This window comes from Sceloporus occidentalis, unplaced genomic scaffold (genome assembly GCF_023333645.1).
Source record: "Sceloporus occidentalis isolate IW3139 unplaced genomic scaffold, rSceOcc1.0.p SCAF_5, whole genome shotgun sequence".
NCBI classification, from domain to species: Eukaryota; Metazoa; Chordata; class Lepidosauria; order Squamata; family Phrynosomatidae; genus Sceloporus; species Sceloporus occidentalis.
In genome coordinates this window covers 104,804,535-104,827,029 of record NW_028316985.1, presented here as the reverse complement: position 1 = coordinate 104,827,029, position 22,495 = coordinate 104,804,535, and positions in this window count along the sequence as shown.

Below are 22,495 nucleotides of genomic sequence, written 5' to 3'. Positions count from 1 at the left end.
TTTTCATGTTAAAATTAATCCAGCTTCAATTCCTTGAGTTACTTTGAGAAACAGCCATTTCAAGTTGTCTTTGTAAGCCAGTGGTTTTCAATCTTTGGTCCTCCAAATGTTTGAAATGGCAGCTCCCAGAATTCTTTAATACTGGACATGCTGGCTGTGATTTTTGGGAGATGATATCCAAAACATCTGTACAACCATATTAAGAAGCACTGTTTTAAACCACATGCAAGGAGATAGTTTTCAGATGTTTTGGACTACAGCTACCACAATTTTTTGCCATTGGCCATATTAGCCGGGGCTTGTGGAGATGAAAACATCTGGAGAACCAAATGGTTTCCTACATATGCCTACAAATGTAGGAATTGTTCATATGAAGGCCAATTGTCAGTATGTTTTCATTGCTTCCTGACTGTTAGCTTTTTAATTTGTTTGTAAACCAACATGATGTAGTAGTTTGAGCATGGGACTAGGACTTTGGAAACCAGGGTTTGAATCCCTACTCAGCCATGGAAAAGTACTGGGTGATCTTAGGCAACTCAGCCTCAGAGGAGGGTAAAGGCAACCCTCCTGAACAAATCTTACCAAGAAAACCCTTAATAGGTTTGCTTTAAGGTCAGAAAATACTTAAAAATATTTAATATACCCTTATGTTACATCTGTGAATCTATGTGGAAATAAACATGAATGTTCCCATGACCCATCATAGGAACTAGAACATAAAAGTGAAGTGTTCTGATTCTATAGATTTGCATTGTAATAATAGGAAAGGGAGTAAAAAAAAAACCCTGAGTACTGTGCTAACATTTTAATGTTCTGTATATAGGATTTCAGTTCAGCTGAACAAGCACTTCAGCTGACAAGCATTTTAGAATTTCCGAAAAGCGACTCACCTGGTCAAACAGTTCCTACTTTATCACAGTAGCAAGGTATTTTCTGAATTCTTTAGATTAATTTGAGGCAGCACTGTTACAGGAAAATACAGAACTTATTGGCATCATATAAAGTAAATATATGCAGTGAATAGAATGAACAAGCTAAAGTGCTTATGAATAGGATACTTAGCCAATCCTACGCTCCAGTCTTGTGTGTCCTTCCTTCCTTCCTTCTTTCTTTTCTTTTTGTACTGTGCTTCCTGTGTTAAATATTGACAGTTGTGGTTTCCTATCCACATTTATAAAAGTCATAAATGGTTGCTGGATTTCTTAGTTGTTCAGTGTAAAATCTGATGATGCTTGATTTTTCAAATGTGAATGTTAACAATCTCAAAACAATTATATGATCAGCAAGGGATCTTTGACAATGAACCTGGATAAGATTGTAAACATTTAACTGAATGTGTCCATAAAATATGCAAAATACACTTCTATTTCCATGAATTCACCAAATTTATCTGTTCTCATCAAGACATCACCAGTTGATGTTCCTCAAGGTTTGAGCATAACTACATTGGACTGAAGATCTCTTCAGTCCATTGTTCTATCCCTAAATGTCTCTATGAAGCCCACAAGTAGGATATAAACACAAATACATCCTCTGACTTATGTTGACCAACTGGCATACAATGGCATACTGTTTACAATAGTGGAGGTAATACATAACTTTCATGACTAGCAGTCACTGATAGCCTTATCCTCCTTGAATTTGTCTGTTTCTATTTCTATTTATCTGTTCATAATTATAGCCACAATATGTTGGTGGCTATCACTGCTTACTGAAATAGTGTTTTGTAAAGACATTCGGAGAGTCGTTGTGGTGTAGTAGTTTGAGCACTGGACTGCAACTCTGGAGATCAGCGTTCAGTTCTCTCCTTGGCTATGGAAATTCATTAGGGTGACCTTGGATGTGTCCCACACTGTCAGCCTTGGAAGATCCCACAATAGGGTTGCCGTGAGTCAAGAACAACATGAAGGCACATAGCAACAACAAAAGAAGTCCATCTTTTTAAAGGACATTCACTGTAATATAATATTAGAATGAAATTATTACAGCATCATAAAGCACATGTGTGTGTATAAAGAAAACTCGATTTTTTTCCCCACTAAGTGGAAAAGCAGAGGAAGAAAACATGGACATAAAGGGGCAGATTTTGGAAGTTCCCTGTCCACCTTCCTATCCTGACCTTCTTGTTGAATATTAAATTATTGTTTGCTTATAAATGTTTTCAGGCAAATATACTGTAATTTAAAATACCCTAACATATGTAATTAACAACTGTAATAATACAAAAAAAGTAATTGGTCCCCACAAAGTGTATTATGAAAAGTACAGAGTTTAGATGAAAAGGGCCTTTTATCAGAATGTCTTAGCTCCATGTTTTGGTTTTCAGGTTGTTTCTTCTCTATGTTATTGCCATGGTCTCTTCCGGCAGGCCTGTCCAACAGATCTCCTCTAATCTGATTTTGAACATCTGAATATGATGACTCAATTCTTATGACTGTGAGCAATACTGTAACAACTCTTCCCCTTTTTATTTTTGATTGATGTATTTTGTATGTATTTTATGTTTTTACTGTTGTAATCCCGCCTCGATCCAAAGGGAGAAGCAGGAGATATAAATAAAATTTATTATTATATTATTATTATAGTGAATCCCTTAAAAATTCTCCCTTTCTTACACTATTTGATTGTTTGTGGAATGACAGTTAAAATATTGAGATGATCCCTATGGATGTCATTTGAGAATATTAACTTCCTGGCAAATCCTAAATTGTATTTTATATAGACATAAGAGAATCTTACTTCATTTGTATTGGCTCCTTCCAAACTAATAAAAGCTATAGCTAGACATTTTTAGTCATATTCATGTTGGGAATCCAGTGCTTTAAGTGCTGCATTATCATATGCTCTCAGCAGTTTCAGTAAGCCTTCCTGGAAACAAGTTATTAACAAGGTAATATGATTTTAAATGTAACGACTTTTAATATCCCTCATAAGGTATTGCCATTTTAGGATGCATGCCAACGTTCCTTGCTCATTGGCATCTTAATAATTTACTAATTGCTCCCAGCTTGGAAAAAAAAGTCCACTAATCCACAGGATTCTTTAACATTCAGTCATAGCAGTTAAAGCAGTGTCAAACTGCTTTATTTCTGCAATGCAGATGCAGCCCATGATTATCTTAAGACTGGAAACCAAGCTATAGGTGGAATGTCTGAGGGAACTGGGTGTGTTTAGCTTGGAAAAAAGTGATATGATAATTATCGTTAAATACCAGAAGGCATGTCATGTAGAACATTGAGCAATTTTGTTTCCTGCTGTTCCAGAGACTAGAACTCAAAACAAATTAATTGAAATTACAGGGAAAATGATTCCACCTAGAAAAAGGGTGGTTTTTTTTTTACTGTAAGAGCTGTTCAACAGTGAAATGGATTGCCTCAAAATATTTGTGGCTCCTGTCTGCCCATTCACCACCCAGTTGGTCATCCACTACACTTGTATTTGACCATAATCAAAAGAAATATTCCTGCAAAATCTCCAAAACCTGGTCATACTTTCCATCATCTTTACACCTGGCAAGGCATAACACAAACTCCTTAAATCCTATCAGGTTCAACGTTGGCTTGCTATGTAGATAATAAAGACCCAATTCTTTGCTTTTTTTTTCTTTAAAAAAGCAGTGAGTGATTTTAGCAATTCTTTTCTCCTTGAGAGTGTTTTTGACAACTGTATTGTTTTCAATGACTCTTTGCAGATCAGGACTTATTTCACACAAAATCCTTATGTAAATTTAGTGTAGAGTAAGTCCCAAAGTGAGAAAATTTTTATTAGTCCTTGATTCTTCCCATTAAGATTTGTCACTTGAGAAACATGAAATATTCTTCCCCATTTTTTGAATATTTTAAGTATTCTTTCTGTCCCTAGTGAAAAACATTTTTTAAAAAAAATGCATCCCTAAAATCCCACATGGATATGTGGCAGGGACTGTAAGTTCTCTAGATCTTGGGCAAAACTGCTGGTGGGTGAATGAGGGTAAAAGAAATAATCTGATCAGTTGACTGCATAGCTTCACAGACAACTAATGAAGTAGGATCAGGTCTTTCAGAGCCAGTAGTTTTTGGTTTTTTAAAGCCTTATGAAGATTCAGATAGATTGACCAGGAGTCTTCCTTTTCCAGGACATATCCTACATTTCAATCTTCTATCCAGGAGGAATTTAAAAATGTTCTCCATTTTGAGTTTGACTAAGAAGCATAAGTTTATCTTTATATGGGTGTTGTTAGCTTTTATTTAGTAGCATCTTGTTTTTTCTTGAATGTTTTCTATTTTACAGTGCCTTGTCTTCCTTTGTGGTTATGACATCTGGTCACCCTGGACTCAAAAGTACTGATGAATGAACTGAATCAGTCAAAGATAACATTATATTCTTCTTGCAATTGATGAGTAAATTATGCTAGCATAGTGAAACCTTCTTGTGAGAGCCTCTTTTGTAGTTCTATCGATGTTAATTTCAGTACCTTCCTGTAGCAGTTAAAAGCGGTGAATAAGAATGAGAATCAAATATGCTCCTTGCTGTGACTGAGACTCTATTGACATTTGGGAAGGAAGAGGGAAATACTCAGGAAGCTACTTTTTCATGACAATGCTTCATGGATTTATTACTAACATCTGCTTACTGGGTAAATGTGTGTGCCTTTTGGTGCTATGATGATCATAAAGAAACAGAGTGAATAGAGAAAAGAGAAGTATTGATTGAACATTCAAAATGCCTTTCAGACCAGTGAGCATGCCACTGTTGATAAAGAAATTAGTTTTCTCTGATAGATAATGAAAGACAAGTGAAAATGTTTTTGTAATTATGCAAAGATTTTCTCAAGTGATAAAAAATCATGTGGGCGGAAAAAGAGCTGCTTGTTAAGGCCTTAAAAAATTGTAGCACCATGTGGGCTTTACTTTTTTAGGCTGCAGTCTTAAACTAGGAAGTTTATCGCACGGCCCCTAAAATGGGCCCAGTGTGTTCTAAACGTGAATGTGTGCGGGCAGGCATGGAGCAGGATGGGGCCAAGAACCCCATTTTATCACATGCTGGAATGCCGCCTTTGCCACCAAGCGTTTCAGTTGCGTCCCTGTTCCATTCCAGAGGGCGCCATTTCCGGGAACTGTTTCTAAGAGTCCCCAGAAATGGTGCCCTGTGGAACGGAACAAGGACCCAATTGGAACGCCCGGCGGCAAAGACGGTGTTCCAGCATGCGATAAAATGGGGTTCTTGGCCCCATCCCATTCCGTGCGCACCCACGCGCGTTCACGTTTAGAACGCACTGGGCCCATTTTAGGGGCCGTGCGATAAACTCCATTGTTAGCTGGAAGTAAGCTCCAGTGCACACAATAGGCCTAATCTTTGAGTAGACATGGATAGGTTTGTATTGTTAGGATTTTTTTTCTCAAACTTCCTTAAACAGGGAATGGATTCCCTGCATATTCGATGAATACTTAGAGTAGTATATAGAGGAGTGAATGAATGAAATACAACCTTTCTATAAGCCTTTATTCAAGACCACTTTATTTAGAAGGGATACCATAATAACTGGTGTTCCTCTAAGAGAAGGAAACATTCTTATGTGTGCTTTGCATACCAGAAAGTGCATTCTTTTAAAAGAAGAAAAGAAATGGAGTTTTGCACAAAGTTACAAAATGTCACAGTCATATCACATGACTATGTCACTCATCAATCACTTTCAAGATTGGCCCACTTCACAGTTCTGTGGGAAATGAAACATCAAAGTTCCTTCAAAGACTTTTGCTTTTGCAAACATCCTTTTGCTGGGTTGTAATTTAGCCCAAACTTGTTCCTGTTTTCCTGTTCTCAGATCAAAAGTATGGTTACTATTATTAATAAAACAACCTGATGGGCAAGCAGATAAAGATAATGTTCCTACATGCCCCATGAATTTAGTTGCATACATTCCAAAAGGGCCTAAATATCTTAAAGGCACCAGATCCCCTCTGATCTTGGAAGCTAAGTAGGGTCAGCTCTGGTTAGTACTTGGATGGGAAACTGCCATTGGCGGGATACATACCGCCATTTAGTACGTATAGAATACGTACTAGGGTTAGGAAGGGGCGGTGCTTCCGCACCCCCCTAACCCTAGTACGTATTATATACGTACAAGATGGCGGCGCCCCTTCCACATGGGCGCCGCCATCTTTGCGTATCAGATGCTGAGCGTCCGTACGCGTCGCGCCGCTTGTGACGTAGCGAGCGCGCCCCTGGCGCCTCGCTACGTCGCAAACGCGACGGTAAAAGAAGCTCCATTTTGGAGCTTCTTTTTCGGTCCGCGCGGGAGTCGGGCCGTCTGAAGGCTCCGGCTCCCCCGCGGACCTACTGGCGGCGGCGGCAGACCGCCACAAAGCGGCGGTATGTACCCCGCCAATGAATACCAGATGCTATAGGTTATATTCCAGAGATAAGAACTGGCAAAACCATCTTGGAGTATCTCTTGCCTAAGAAAACCCTATGAAACTTGAAAGTACATATAAACACACAAAGCCAAAATACCGATGCACAACTCAACTCTTGTTATAGAGCTTCAATAAGATACTTCCTGTTCTCAAAAAACTTTATTAATCCAAAACAATTTGTTTGTTCATAACCAAAATAAAAAATGTTTCTTCTGGAGAAAGGCTAGCCACTTGTGACCCTCTTTCTTTCTGAGTTGATAATTTTCTAAAGTGTCAATTCAGTCCACTGTGGTCTACAGACAATGGAAGAAAACACCAGAAACAAACAACTCAAAAGGAAAGGAAACAAGCTGATAAATGAAGCATCATCATATCATCATCATCATCATCATCATCATCATCATCGCAACAACAATTATTTATAATGCCCTTTCCACCAAAGGGTGGTACATCAGAACACATACAATAAAAAACGAATGATAAAACACCACATTATAAAATGCTAAAATGCTAAAATAATACAACAATATGCTAAAAACAAACAAAATCTTCATTAGGCATGTGCAGCAACTTAATCCAGCAAATCAAAGAGGAAGGTCTTCACCCCTTTACAAAAGCAGATCAAATCCTCCTCCAGCCAGAGGTGCAAAGGAAGTCTTTTATACAAACACTGAGACAGATCCTGAAAGGCTCACAACCTTGACAGAGCCATACACTGGTGGAACTGCCACTAACCTTTGTCTGCAGATCTTAAATTGCTAGATGGTACATACCATGCTAGCCAAGATGCCAAACACAGGGGGAAGTTAAAGCACAGAGCCTTAAATACTAGGGCCAAAAGTTTATATTGAGCCCTGACCTGAACTGGAAGCCAGTGGAGGGATCCATGAGAGGAGGAGACATGAGAATATTTTGGGAGATTTAAGACAATCCAGACAGCACTGTTCTGCATTAAAACCAGAGGATTAAGAGAACAGGAAGGCAAACCTGCCAGTAGGGTATTACAATAGTCCAGGAATTAAGTGGCTGTCCAGGAAAGCGGCCAAATGGCTGATAACACCAGCTCAATTCCCAAAGAAACAAACCACTGAGAGCCAATGCAAAGCAGCACACAAAGTCTCTGATTTCAAGTCCAGAATCACAAGAGGTATTACCAAAAGATTTGTCAAGAAGTCTGAGGTCCAGGATGCCTGACAGGTAGGTTGATAAGGCAGTCCAAAAATCAAGGGTTCCAGAAAGTCAAGACAGGTCAGCAGTCCAAGAAGCAAGGTTTTAATCCAAAGAGTAATGGGAGCCAAAGGTAGTGTACTTTCCCCAAGGGGAAAAAAAAATCACTGGCAGGCATCCTGCAGCTGCTTATATGAGCATGCTGCAGGCATTCAGCTGTGTCTGATTGCTAGTGCATTTCTGATGAAACCTCTGTGACCTTCAAAGGCACTCCCTTTTGACTTGACATTGACTGAAGGTAGGCACAGTCCTTTGATCTTCCTCCATGTCCAAAGACTCTGCCACAGGGAGATTTGGCTGCTGAGCCTCCTGAGAGGCCACAGACATTGCTGCAGCAGGCACAGCAGAGTTAGGGCTGGATTCAGGCTCCACAGCTGCAGATACAGGTCCCAGGGGACTCTGGCTCATCCTCTGAGTCCTTCTCCAGGCTGGGCATGACAGTAGCCAAGGCCAAGATAAGCAAATAGGCATTCTCAACAGTCAAAAACCTACAGATCCTATGGATGTTCAAAACATGGAAGTTACATGTCTTAGCAGTTGCCCCAATAAAGGGGCATAGGGACAAACGATGATCCAGCAAGACTTCAATAATAATAATAATAATAATAATAATAATAATAATAATAATAATAGGATTTATTTATATGCTGCCCAATCACTGGGAATCCAGTCAGCTTACAACAGAGGGGATAATAGACGGTTCCCTGCCCTCAGGCTTAAAATCTAAAAAGACACGACACAAAAGGAGAAGGGAATGGCAAGGGGGGGAGGCGATCCCAACATCAAGGTTCCTGGCAAGCGAGTCAGGGGCCAGGGTGTAACCCTGTAAAGCAGGCTACTAGGTCATCAGACTGAAGCTTCAGGATCTCTGTTTTATCCATATTCATCTTAAGACGGTGAGTAGTCATCTACAGAGAAACGCTCAACAGACAGTCCAAGATGTGAAAAATAGACAGAAAATGCACAAAACAACACTGATTTCTGCAGCTTTATAGAAAAAAATGGTAGCTTTATAATTGGAATGCAATGATAATGAAAAAGTGGCTTGGGAGTGGTGTCAGAGCACGGTGTTTAGATGCTGTGTGCTCTGACACCACAGCCACACTGGTGTCATGCCACCTATCCAACTACATGGTGGGCAGATTGTCAGCACTCCCGTGGCACTGCATTTACGTGTTGCACAAGTGCCACAAATAATATTGGGTGTTTTGGTTGGCTAATAAAGGTATCACTGATGGATTTTTGTTTGGATTTACTATTCAGTGTAAAGGTACCAACCTAGGCATCACAGTCTGCAACAATTGCAATTTCATTGTCACTCTTAAGTTCATACCTACATAGAGCACATTGCAGTGGTCTAGATAAAAATGGTATTTATCCACATGTTACTCTGAACATGTTTGCCCTGCTAGAATAGGCATTGCTCCTTTAGGAGGAGTGTCTAGCTCAGATTGCTGACCCAGTTCTTGGACTTTGGAACTATTAATACTTGCTATACCTTGTGTTGACATTCAATTGAAATTTTGGGCCATTGTCAATGGAACTTATTCACAGGTAATTGTGCATAGAATTGCCCCCTAAATTGGCCAGCTCAGGGAGCATACACCATGTGAAACACACTCTCATTGTAGGTATGCAAACAATATCTGGCCCTCCAGCAGATGAAACATTTAAACTGTTCTTTGACATTTTTATTAAGTAAATCTCAGAGATACATAATTTCCAGCCTACACAAAACTGCGGTTAAACAAATAAAAAGCCATTTAATGGTGTTTCTTAATGCATGTTGATGCAGCAGGTAATGACAACCTGTGCATTTAGCAGCTAATTAAACTCAAAATATCAATGATACATGATCAAAAGAGTTCACCTTTGACTTTTTTAATACTACACCATTTAAAAATAGCAAGCCCAAATCATTTTAACAAAATGAAAGATAAGATTCCTTTGAGGATTCCATAGTATTGAATCAACATTCATTTATTTAAAAGGTTGCTTAAGCTTCTTCTATACATACATTAAAATATCAAAATTTAAAAAGAGCTAAACACAAACTGATAGGGCAAAATTATAAAGCTACAAATCTAGAAAGAATATGTTTTGCACTAACTGAATGGCAGCAAAAGCAAGAGATACAGTTTATCAACTGGCAGACTGTAGTTTCTTAAGTATGCACTTTGATGAGAAAACTAATGTGATAGTATTGTCAGGAAGTTGGACCTGCAAAACTCAGGTTAAAATTCTAATTTGGGATGTGTCCACACTGTACAAATAATGCAGTTTAACACAATTATCTCTATGGTCTTGTATTTTAGATAGTGTTCACAACTCCAGTGAATTCTTTTGAAGACCCCCTAAGAAGGGCCTAGTGTGGCTTAAATATGTTGGGCTTTTAAAAAATTAATAAACAGTTGGCCATCTTTGATCATGTGGAGAATGTTTGTTGTTTGGCAATGTGCTTTTAGTTCCTTACCTATACTGACTTGTCTAGAACACAGCTTTTCCCATGCAGGAATTAATATTTCTTCATTGAAATATTATTTTCCATGCAGAAAATGCTGCTTTTAACACAGAAAATATGTACCTACTTATCAGTCCTGGACTGTTCTCATCACTCAATACTCAAAAACATGTTGTTGTTTTTACCATTTTCCAAATATTTTTGAATATTCTTTCCATCCCTAATTGACATGGCTGTCTCTCCCTTCCCAAGATTTCTCATGGTTATGACATGCTTTGGTGGGAAAATTGGCTAATCAGGTTTGGCTCAGTTTCCTAGGAGCAGGCCTTGCACAAAGAAAGGTGAACTCTTCACTCAGGCCCAGCAGAGGTAAATGAAAGTGTAGCTCCTGAGCTTCAATTGATCTTCACTCTTTGTTCTACCTACTCATCCCTTCTCTTTTGCTTCTATTGGGTTGGTAATGCATTTATGTCACACCTTTTGGTGGTTTGGCCTGGGATCAACTCTGGTTTGTGGGATTGAGGGCTGCAAGCCTGTCATGCCAATGGAAGCTCTATTAAAGAGCTTTGGATGTAAAGGTGGCATGGGTCATGCCCATCTCAGGGCAAGAGATTAGGTTTCACCCCCACATGATGTTGGATGAGGGATCTATCCTATGGTTTGCAGCCACATGGTATTCCACTGGCCATCAATCCAAGGGGAAATACAAGTATTTGGGCTGGGAGCAGCTCATTAGACAACAGTCAGGTGACTGATGTTGGGATCCATTTCCTTCCAGCAAGGATGTAGCCACGATTTTAGGAAGGGGGGGTCCAGACTAAGTGCAACCATTATAATGGGGCTTGGGTGCGGTGGTGCAGCAGCACATGCCATTCATTTTTCTAACGGAAGGGGGGTTCCGGACCCCACAGACCCCCCCCCCTTGGCTACGTCCCTGCTTCCAGGCCATGCCTTCTACAGTTGTAACCAATAAACTTTGTGGCCTTTCCTAACCCAACTCTGCAAGTTTCTGTTGATGTTTATTGAAACATCACTCCCACAACGTCACTGTTGAGCTCTGCAACAAGCTTGCTCCATCTTCAATGTAATATTTTTGAAATATTTAAAAATGGCAATCATGTCTCCTCTCGGTTGTTTGTCCTCTAAGCTAAACATACCCAGCTTTCTATACCATTCTTCCTAGGACTTTGTTTCCAAATCCTTTGACACCTTGGATTTGGTTGCTGCCAAAGTATAGTGAAATAATGAAAAATTCTGAGGAAAACAGCAGTCAGTAAAAGAAAACATAACTGCAGTACATAATAAATTATATTATTTATAGTTGCTAACTGGCAGGAGGGAGATGGTATAACTAATAACTAATGGTTGTGCTGAAAAGAACAACTTTGTGTTTATTTCCATATTGAAAGTGTTTCCTGCCACCACTGCAGTTGACCCTCAAATGCTTTGAAGAAAGTTATTTCATGTTTCAAAGCTTATCATTTGTACCTGTACCTATCAAAGTGGCTATAGGAAATGAGTTTCAAGAGATCAAGGTATTTCACAAAATTTATTTAAAATAGGTATACTGTTCAACAAAGGTCTACTAGAGAGAGAGAGAGAGAGAGAGAGAGAGAGAGAGTTATAACAACAGCAGTATGCATTCAGTCTCTTCAAATGTGCAAAATCAGAAGAGAGATAAAGTGTTCCAATGCAACTACTCCTTACAGAGACATAATTATTCTTCTTTATTTCATTGACTATCTGCTTCTCAATTAGTTTCTGGTTTCAATCATAGCTGAGTTGTTGTTATTATAATAAAGAAATCACTTAAGAGAGAAATGATACTGGATTCCTTGCCAAATCACCATTATAGTAATGTGTTTTCAAGTAGTTTATTGTTTGCCCTGGCAAAGAGCTCCCTTTTGATGCAATTCCATTGCTTATTGAACTTATCTTCTCCTTGGCAGCAAGAATAACTCCCTCAAAAAGGGAAACAGCTACTTTGGCTTCGAAATGGAGCAGAGTGGGGTGGAAAACAGACCTGGGTGTAATCATTTCTTTTCATGGATTTCAGTCCAGTTGCTGTTCATGATTAAAGTGATAAGAGTCAGAGGTTGGCCTCCTCCACTCCCAGTTCTACACAGTAATGTAATTACTGGGAATGTACACAATGCAGAAAAAGAAAAAGACTTCTGTTACTAAGATAAGTATTTATTTTCCATTAATCAAAATCTCATACATTTTGAGCTGTTGCTCTTCAACATACATGTACTCTGAAGATAAAATAGGCAATCTTTTCTCAATATAGATTTTCTGCAATTTAAATATTTCAAACTTGAAAAATACAGTCATGGTTTCTCAAGAAGTAAGCCATTAGGTGCTGTGAGATTTACTCTCAGTGAAGTGTGAATGGGCATTCCCAAACAGATACAGAAAAACAGACATTAAAATTATATTTCTAATCTCCTCCAACACATGCAGACTAACAGCTGGATTCCTGCCTACATTTGGAATCCCAAAATCTGATTGATTGGAATGGGATTAAACAGCTGCACTGTGTGTAAGACTATATCCTATAACAAGATGCTTTGAAAGCAGTTGGGCATTTATGGTTAAAAAGGTACTATTCATCCATATGTATAAATATTTATTTTATATTATTTGCATTGATATAGTAGAAATTCCAAAAATTATCTTAAAATATTATTTACATCAAGATATGACTCTGGATACCAGGGTTCAAATTCCAACTCAGCCATTGAAACCTACTGGGCACAGTCTCAGTCTCAGAGGTTGGCAATGGAAAACCCCTCTGAAAAAATATGCCAAGAATGATAGGTTTGTCGTAGAGTCACCATAAATCAGAAATGACTTAAAGGGCCACAACAAAAACAAATCAGATCTAACATTCAGCTTTGTTTTCACTGAATCTGTTCTGTGTCTGGATCCAACCCAGTGTTTAGTCAAAAGTAGTTGCATTGTGATTATATTAATACACAGTTCTGTTTCTGGACCATGGAAAGCCTTTATATCACTGACACTATCTCAGCAAAAAACTGTGCACCTAAAATAGTCTGCTATCACACTGTACCTAAAAACTTTCTAATACAGTCTTGACTTCAGGGTCACACCAATCTGAGTAACAACTTTGGTGGTTTAGAAGAGTGTGTTTGCATATCCAAGTAAGACAACTTTTATTATAAACTATCATGCTAGTAATAAACTTCTAGGTACATTTAGTTTTTTATATAGGAGCTTAAAACAGATTGCAACACCAGAGGGAGCTATATGGGAGGTTTTAAGGATTTAAAAAGTGAATGCAATTTGAAGTTTTTTTTTGTATTCCTGTTATTTGAAATGAATAAATGATTGGAAAAACCCATCCTTAATTCTGTTGTTAATCCTACCGAGAGCAGAACCACTGCATCAGTTGGATTTACCCATGTGTTGACTTACCATTCAATGATTTATTCCATGAGTCTACTCTACTTGAATGAGTCTGTTTCAGCAGAGAGGGAAAAGCAGAACAAAGAATCAGAAATAAAGGAAAGGGACAGGAAAAAAAATCGGTGTTCTCCCACTCTTGTCTTTTCACCACTAACAAAGAGATTTGGCTCCTGCATAAGTGGCAGTGGCATGTCTCTCCTGATTATGTGAGAAGAAGTGCTTCAATGTGGAAGGCAAGGTCTAAAAAAAAGAGTAGGGAAAGGAAAGGAAAGGAAAGGAAAGGAAAGGAAAGGAAAGGAAAGGAGGGGACCCAGCAAATCCTGACCAGTGGTGTCCCGCACTGGCGTGTCACCAGGTGTGGGGAGTGTGGGTTTGGGGACAAGGCTTCAGGGGCAGGTCTAAAAGGACTCACCCTCACTCCCCTTCCTGGCACACATGTAAAGCTGTGCCAAGCAAGGAGGAAGGGAGTGGCCCAGGGCCATCATTGTGTTTCTTCTCTATAAAAATATTTTGTACGTCCTCGTCTTGTAGCTGCCATGTTGTTTACCCAATAGAGTTCACACTGTACAGATAAATTAACCAAAAGAAAGCCCTCCCATCTCAAAACTTGAACAGGCTTATAAGGGAGTTATGCTCTCTCAGATAGTCTGCAACCTATGTAGGGATTTGTTATTCATAGCCAACACTTTAACACTTTCCCTGGAAACAATCCAGTAGCCAATGAAGCTGTTGCAGCAAGGAAGTCATGCAATCTCTCTCTCTCTTTCCCTCTCTGTCCATCTAGCTATCTATAAATATAACATGCAGAAATATGATGGACTACTTTTATAAATTAATATATGTATAAGTGATATAGTGCATAGTCCTAGCGTAAAGTAAAAACACTTGATTAAAATTAAATCTTCCACTGAATACTACTTCATATCATTATGTTTACCATTACAACTTAAACCTCTCTTATGTTTCTTGATCGCCTCCTACCATCCTCAGTTTTGTTCTGAAGTATTAGTAGATAATTAATAGAACATTGTTTAATTCAGGCATGCAGTACTGTCTGTCTGTTTGTTTAATGATATGCATCCCTGCATACCCCACACTGTATTTTAGGGTCCTCATATTTTGATATCTCATATTTGCAGATAGCATGTCTTTGAGAGATAATAATAATAATAATAATAATAATAATAATAATAATAATAATAGTTTATTTTTTATTTCCCGCCTCTCCTATGGATCGAGGCGGGATTACATCAATAAGGTAACACAATTATAAAAAATAGAGTCAATAAAACACTAATACTGAATTAACCACATTCCTATTACCTCATTAAAATAGCAATTCGACAAAGAGCCAATAATTATAGTCAGTGAAGCATTATCCTAACCTTTTACAGGGAGTCCTCTGGATAAACCTGCCGGAAGAGATCTGTTTTGAGTGCCTTCTTAAAGGCCTCTAAGGTAGTAGTGAGACAGATCTCTTCCTGTAAGCTATTCCATAATTTTGGGACCGCAGTTGTAAATGCCCTATGGGAAGTTTTCATTAATCTGGTGTTATGATGTTCCAACAAATACTTCCTGGATGTTCTGAGTGTGCTGGGCGTATTGTGTAGGGAGAGGCGTTCTCGCAAGTAACTCATGCTTGAGCCATGTAGGGCTTTAAAGGTAATAACTAACACCTTGTATTGAGCCCAGAAGCTGATTGGAAGCCAGTGAAGAGATTTTAGCACTGGTGTTATATGGTCAAACCTAGATGTACTGGTGACCAATCTGGCTGCCGCATTTTGAACCAATTTAAGCTTCCGGACTTGGTACAAGGGCCGCCCCAAGTAGAGCACCTTATAGAAATCTAGACAAGAGATTACCAGTGCAAGTACCACTGCTTCAAGGTCCTTTTGGTCCAGGTAGGGGTGCAGTTGGTGTATCAACCAAAGTTAGTATTAAGCACTCCTGGCCGTTGCATCTATTTGAGATGACAACTGCAGAGATAGATCCAGGAATACTACCAAACTGCGAACTTCATCCTTTAGGGGAAGTGTGACCCTGTCCAGGACTGGTTGAAAAATCTCCATCCCTGGACTTGAGGTACCTATATCATGTACCTCCGTTTTCTCTGGATTCAATATGAGTTTGTTTTCCCTCATCCAGCCCCATTGCCAACCCAAGGCATTCAGAGGAGAGATGCCATCCCAAGTCACTGCAGCAGTCAGAGACATAGAGAAATAAATTTGGGTGTCATCAGCATACCGCATGTCGACGGATGATCTCACCCAGCAGCTTCATGTAAATGTTAAACATTCTGGGGGACAGAATGGCACCCCGAGGGACAGCAGATGTCAGCTCTCTTTTACGAGAGCAGCTGTCTCCCAGCATGACCATCTGGAAACTGCCTGAGAAGTAGGAATGGAACTACTGGAGCGCAGTTCCCCTGATACCTACCTCTCTCAGGCATTCCAGAAAGATACCATGGTCGATCATATTGAAGGCTGCTGAGATGTGCAAGGGTACCAGCAGGGTCACACTTCCCCCATCGATGCCCAGATGGAGATAATCGACTAAGGCAACCATGCCCTGAAACCAGTTTGAAATGGGTCTAAATAATCGGCTTCATCCAAGACAACCTGGAGCTGGTAGGCAACTGCCCTCTCAATCACTTTGCCCAAGAATAGTAAAAGGGAGACCAGCCTATAATTATTCCTCACCAGGGGATCCAGGGAGGGGTTTTTTAAAGCATTCTAACAACTGCCTGCTTTAATTTCGATCAAAATCTTCCCTCCCTGAGGAATGCATTAATTACAGGTTGTAATAATATTTTTGTTGTATCCCCTCCCTGGGCGATCAACCATGATGGGCAAGGATCGAGGGGGCATCCAGACTGGCCCTTATCTGAGAGACTTTATCCACAAAAAAGTCATTGAAGGCATCACAGCAGGCTTTAGTTGGTTCCAATAATAAGTTTAGGGTGGGAGGTAGTTGGATTAACTCTTTAACCATCCTAAACAACTCTGCTAGATGAGACTCTGCAGACGCAGTATGTGCAGCATAGAAAGAATTCTTTGCTACATCTATTGCCACTCAATCACAATGACTTTTCATGTGTACTAAAGGTCAAGTTCCCAGGAAAACAGGAATCATTTCCCCCAGGCATGTGTACATCCAAATAATCAAAACCTTCAAATCTGAAGTGCTTCTTCCTTCCCTCAAATAGTCTTCAATTCTTCTTGAAAATCAAGACAAAGGATATTTTTGCACCTAAAATAGTAAGTCAATCTCTCTCTGCCTACCCACTATCGTGATCCCAGCCAAACGTTTCAGTTCACTCATTTCAGCGATAGCCTGATCCAATCACTGCTTTTGTTTAAACCATCAACCAGCCCAGAATCCAATTGTTGATTCCTGGGACAAGTCATTTAGCCTTTGTTAGCTACCTGATCAGATAACCAATCACCAAGGGCTTGTTTCAAAAAATGGTTAAAAGAACACAAAAATGATTTCAAAATCTAACCTCTGTGCACACAGCAGGCATATACACCGACACTCTGTGCATGTTCTGTGGAACCCTCAGACCTCCCAGTTTGAGCCACTACAGCTTTCTACTGAATTATCTTTGGACAGGTAATTATAACCCTATAGCAACCCCCTACAAAGTCTACTATACCTCTTCCATATTTCCATTTCTATTAGCTCTGTATGCTATGTTTGTTTGAATCACTATCTCATGTATGTGATTGCACTCTGCATATTTTTTTCTAAATAAAAACCTTAATTTACTCTGAACCTGGAGTCCTCCCAGTTAATACAATTATATATTGGTTCACAATGATTCAAAGGTTATCTAAGCCTCTCACTAAGCTAATTTCCTCAACATGTGACATATCATTGACAGCTGGTTGGGACCCACAGCCACCCCATCCATTCTTTGAGTAACATTTTTTTCTCACTCACTCACTCATTCACTCACTCATACAACACAGAGAGAGAGGAGACTATTGTTGCTTGTCTTTTGTGTTATTACCATTTGATACTGTGATGACTGGGTATATAATCTTACTTGTAGTGACTATATGGAGTATAAAAACGTTACACCATAGTGATGGGAAAATTACAGCTTCAGAGCATATGCTATTAAGAATTCTAATACAATATTACAAAAGGTATTTTAAAAGTCAGGGAATAGTGTGGTTCTGTCACTGTTTTTAGCCCTATACCTCCTATTTAGACTTGCACAATGGAACTAGAGATGAAATTAAAGTTGATATTCATCCATAATGTGGTGTCAAAACCTATAAATCTGAACTGAGAATTTTATACCTTTTTTAAATCAAAACTACATAACTATTTAAATTCCTTTTTTAAAAATAGTAGTATATTGAAATTTCATTAGTGACTAAGTAGAAAAGTGTCTGTCTACTGAAACATACTACAGAAAATTAAAATAAACAAAATTCAGAATCTACTGAAGGACAATATCTTTATTACAGAGGCCTGCACAACATCACAATTTAACAGGAAGCCAAGATGTACTCAAGTTAAATGCAGTGTCCACAAGAAGGACATAACATATTATAAGCAAGATAACATGTACTTCATTTGGGGAGGCGTTAACAAATGTAATATTTTGATCATACCACATATTTCCCCTTATTCCATGCCCCACTGAATGTATTATTTTAACAGTGTTTTAGCCTATTGTGTGACATTTACTTAAAACACTGCTTTTGGGAATCACTTGGTGGATTATTGGTAAATTCTATATTCTGAAGGTATATTCAAACTTTTTAAAGCAACCCAAAATCATGAGAAATGTCAATGAAAAAAATCGAGTGACAAATTTGTTTTTAAAAATAATATTCTGAATTTTGAGAGTCTCAATGAGTCACACATCAATCATTTCAGGGAATTTTTGCAGTGAGAAAGAATACTACATCCAAGTGAACAAACACATTTCACTTACATATTGCTGTGTTTCATGTTTGTGTACAACTTACACCTTCACTGCTGGAAAAGTAAATAATATTGTTGCATTTAATATATGCCTCTAAATTTCCCCCTGTATTTAATTCTTCCTCCCAAAATGATAAAGCACTATAAATAAAGCAATTCAAAAATGAAAATTTTGCAAATTCCCACCTGACACCCAACACAAAATCAAGCATTCAAAATAAATAAGGAAAATGCAGTACTACATGTATCTACTCAGATATCAAGTTACATCATGGTCAAAGGGATTTAGGCCCAGCTTATGGATATAGGATTCCAGCCTCAGTTACTTTAGTTACTCAATTGAAAACGACTTTTTAATTTTTTCAGCAAGAACAAACAAACAATAAACTGGGAACCTGAATTTTGAGGGCTTTTAGAAAGTTAAATGTTATTTCAGTCCTGCCACAAGATCTAGAGACTGCCTTTCAGGTAGCATTCTTGAATCCTACCTACTTGAATTCCTTTTGTGTATTTTCAAGGCTAAAGCTGTTCTCCATCCCAGTGTTCTTTAAGAGTATTGTTTTCAAAATGTCAGACACAAATCTGCTGGGCATTTAAAAAATCAATATTAATAAACCCAATATGTATCTATGACTGCGAGCATCTCCCCAAACTGTATTAATTTGTATGCTGCGTATCAGTTTGATTTTGGTCATACCATGTATTTTTCCTTATCCTATACATTGTTGAATATATTATTTTATGCATGTGTTTCATTTTGATATATATTATTTGAACACACTGTATGCCAGAACAAAATTATATTCACAATATCACCTCGTAAATCTGTAAAAGCTGCAAATATTACCCAGTACATATGCAGAACCCATTTTCATTAGCAAAGCCACATTTTTACAAAGGGTAACCAGTGTAAACAATAATTTTCTTAGTGCCTGAACTGAAGATTTTTCTCAATATTTTGGAGGGAGGAAGAGGTGTTTCCCTAAATCCCCATCACAAGGCACAGCTCTTTATCAACATTTATCATGTCATTCTCTTATGATTAAAAATGCCATATTGCATTGCTATATTGAAAAAAAATGATATAAATTTAAATGTTTCATTAAGTGTACCATTTACAATATTGTTTATCATGTCTCATATCTGAAATATGGTATATTGATCATTGATCAGAAATTGTATATCATGCACTCTTGAAAGAGAATGATGATGTCATCAAGTTAACAAAGGCTAGTGAAATCCTACAGAATCATCAAACAGAACATTAAAAAGGCTGTATTTTTAATATGTATAATAACTTCTACCTGGCCACCATGTCTCCGATTCAGTGAGTGGTCATAGAAATTTACACTAAAAGCTAAAAACAATAACATACAATTCCACTCAAAACCAGAAGTGTTAAAATACGTAGCAACAAAACAGGGAAACTGCTTAGATCAATAAGCTGCCTTAACTAGTAAATACTGGATGGAGCAATCTAATTTTTGCTAGCCTCCAAAAGCCAATACCCAAGAGGGTTAACAACAACCACCACCTCCTCTTCCTTCCTAATATCCTACCTTCCCTCAAAAAAAATAGGATTATAGAGACTCCTTTCATTCCCTGGAATGAAAATTCCACAATTGAGGTGCCTCTGTATGAAATCAGTGATTCTCAGGCCTGTTACAGACTGCCAAAATAAAGCTGCTTTGGGTCTCTTTGGAGGTATGCTGTTTAAATGATGCATGGGTCCTAAGAGTCCGGAGGTCGCGCCAAAGCCACACTCCATTCCTAAGCACTGGAGTGCAGCTTTGGTGCAGCTTCCGGATTCTTAGGATGCATGCCTCATTTAAATAGCATACTTCCAAAGAGACCCGAAGCAGCTTTATTTTGGCAGTCTGTAACAGGCCTCAGACTAACTTGAGAGCCCATTTTACTGCTTATGTATGTGGATCAAGGTGTCAGGTAAAGTAAGGTTGCCAGCTTCTTAGTGGCACACCAGCTGCTGCCTTCCAGGAGTTCAGGTTTTGCAGGCCTCCTGCATGGGTGGAATTGGGCATTGAATTGGAAGTCAGTTTGGCTGAAGTGGGGGATACCTTGCTTGTAGAGATCTAAACAAGGAGGTTTCCTGCCCAGTCAACTGGAGAAGCTTAAAACTACCCCCATCATGCACACTGCCCATATGCAGGCTTGGATCATCTTTCTATTCTCCCTTGCCTCTGGTATTAGATGCAGTTTAGATAGGTTCAGATCAATGTTTTCTACACCGTGTTTTTTTTTTTTCTTTTGTCACTATTTGTGAGGCAACTTTTGATATAGACTGGATACAGTTTGGGAGGAAGAGACAAGGCCTATGTTCCGATGACCTCCAATTTCAAGGGCTCCTTGTGGAATTTTTGGACTAAAGATGGACAGTGTCAACCCCAGTTGCATCTAACAGGGAAATCACACAGTGCCTTGTGCCAATGTAAAATATCACAAATATTGTTCTATATTTCTCCCAGCAACTGGATCAGGAAAATGGGTTTTCATCAGTGAGCAAGCAGGTCATGACATGCATGGATCCATGCTCATGCTAGGCCAAGATTCTTCATCTGTAAATAGTAAGAGCTGGACAGCAACATGCTCTCTGTTTTTGTTTTTGTTTTTGTTTTATTTGTTTTATTTTGTTGGCTTGCTTTTTGGAATACCAAGTATTGACCAGCCTCATTGCTAAGTCTGAATAAATTTATTGGAAGATCGGTTATGCACCGTACCAGTCTTGATAGTACTAGGTATGTCATAGGTGCAGAAACAAACTCATCCAGTGAAATAAAAAGTTGTTTGCTCTAGGCATATCCCAGAAATCCCATGATAGGCAAACCAGCATGGAAAGTTCTGTGAAAGCAGATTACTGCCATTAATTACATTCTAATAGCAAAACATTTGAAAACTATTCTCTTTGTAGCTTTGTGAATTGCTCTTCTTCAGATATTCATGAATGTGGATATTTCAAAGTGGAGTTTTGGAGAGAACTAATGGGAAGCAGAAACATAATTGATTTGCATTTTTTCATTCTTTCTTCTTCTTGTTAACTGCTGTCAAGTTGACTTTGACTCATGGCGACTCTGTGCATGAGACATTTCCAAGACTTCCTGTCCTCTACCTGTCTGCTCAGGTCTTGCAGGCTCAGACCTGTGGTCTCTTTGATCGAGTATAACTATTTGGCATATGGTTTTCCTTTCTTTCTACTGCCTTTCACCTTTCCTGCCATCATTGCCTTTTCTAATTATTCATCTTTCTTCTTGCAAAGAATAAACTAATTGTAATTCTTTCGGGTGATTTTTTTTCTGTGTCTACTAAGAATTCAGTTCTGAAGTACTGCCAGTTGTTCTTAAACAAATAGACAAAAATGAGGAAAATTCTCCTGGTGGCAGAAGAATATCACTGTTATCAAGGTAGCTGTTGAAACAGAAAATTATGGAGATTCAGTTGTATGAATTAATAAGCATAACACTAATACATACAGATGATGCACTGCAGCTCCAAATTTAATAACTTGTCTAGAAGTCAGATCTTCTTTCCCACATGGGATTTCTGAGAAGCTGAAAGAATTCCTTTGCATGCATTACAGCAAGCCCATTTTGATTTGGTTTAGTCCACAATATTTTCATGCATATTTTAATCTTGGAAGGGACAAAAGCAAGCATAACTGACATTGTGATGTCAGTGCTGGCGTCTAGCTTAATCCTGAATATCTCCACTGAGATTGGGAGGAGTCGCTATGAAAGTTGCCCTCTTTGGGCCAGTTTACATATGCATGTTCATCACAGCTTAAAGTGATGACTTACATGTGGAAACAGGTCATCACACATCCAACACCATGAGACAGAACTGTCAGATTCCTCAGTGTTGCAAACATATTGGTGGAATCAGATCACTTCTTTATTTGCAAGACATCAAACTCTGCTGCGGCATCAACATTCCTTGCTATTCCTTCTCTCCTGCAAACAAAGTTTTAGCATATCCAAGAACAATTTTAGATGTGAGTGCTCACTGACAAAGAGTGATATAGCAGTCTGTC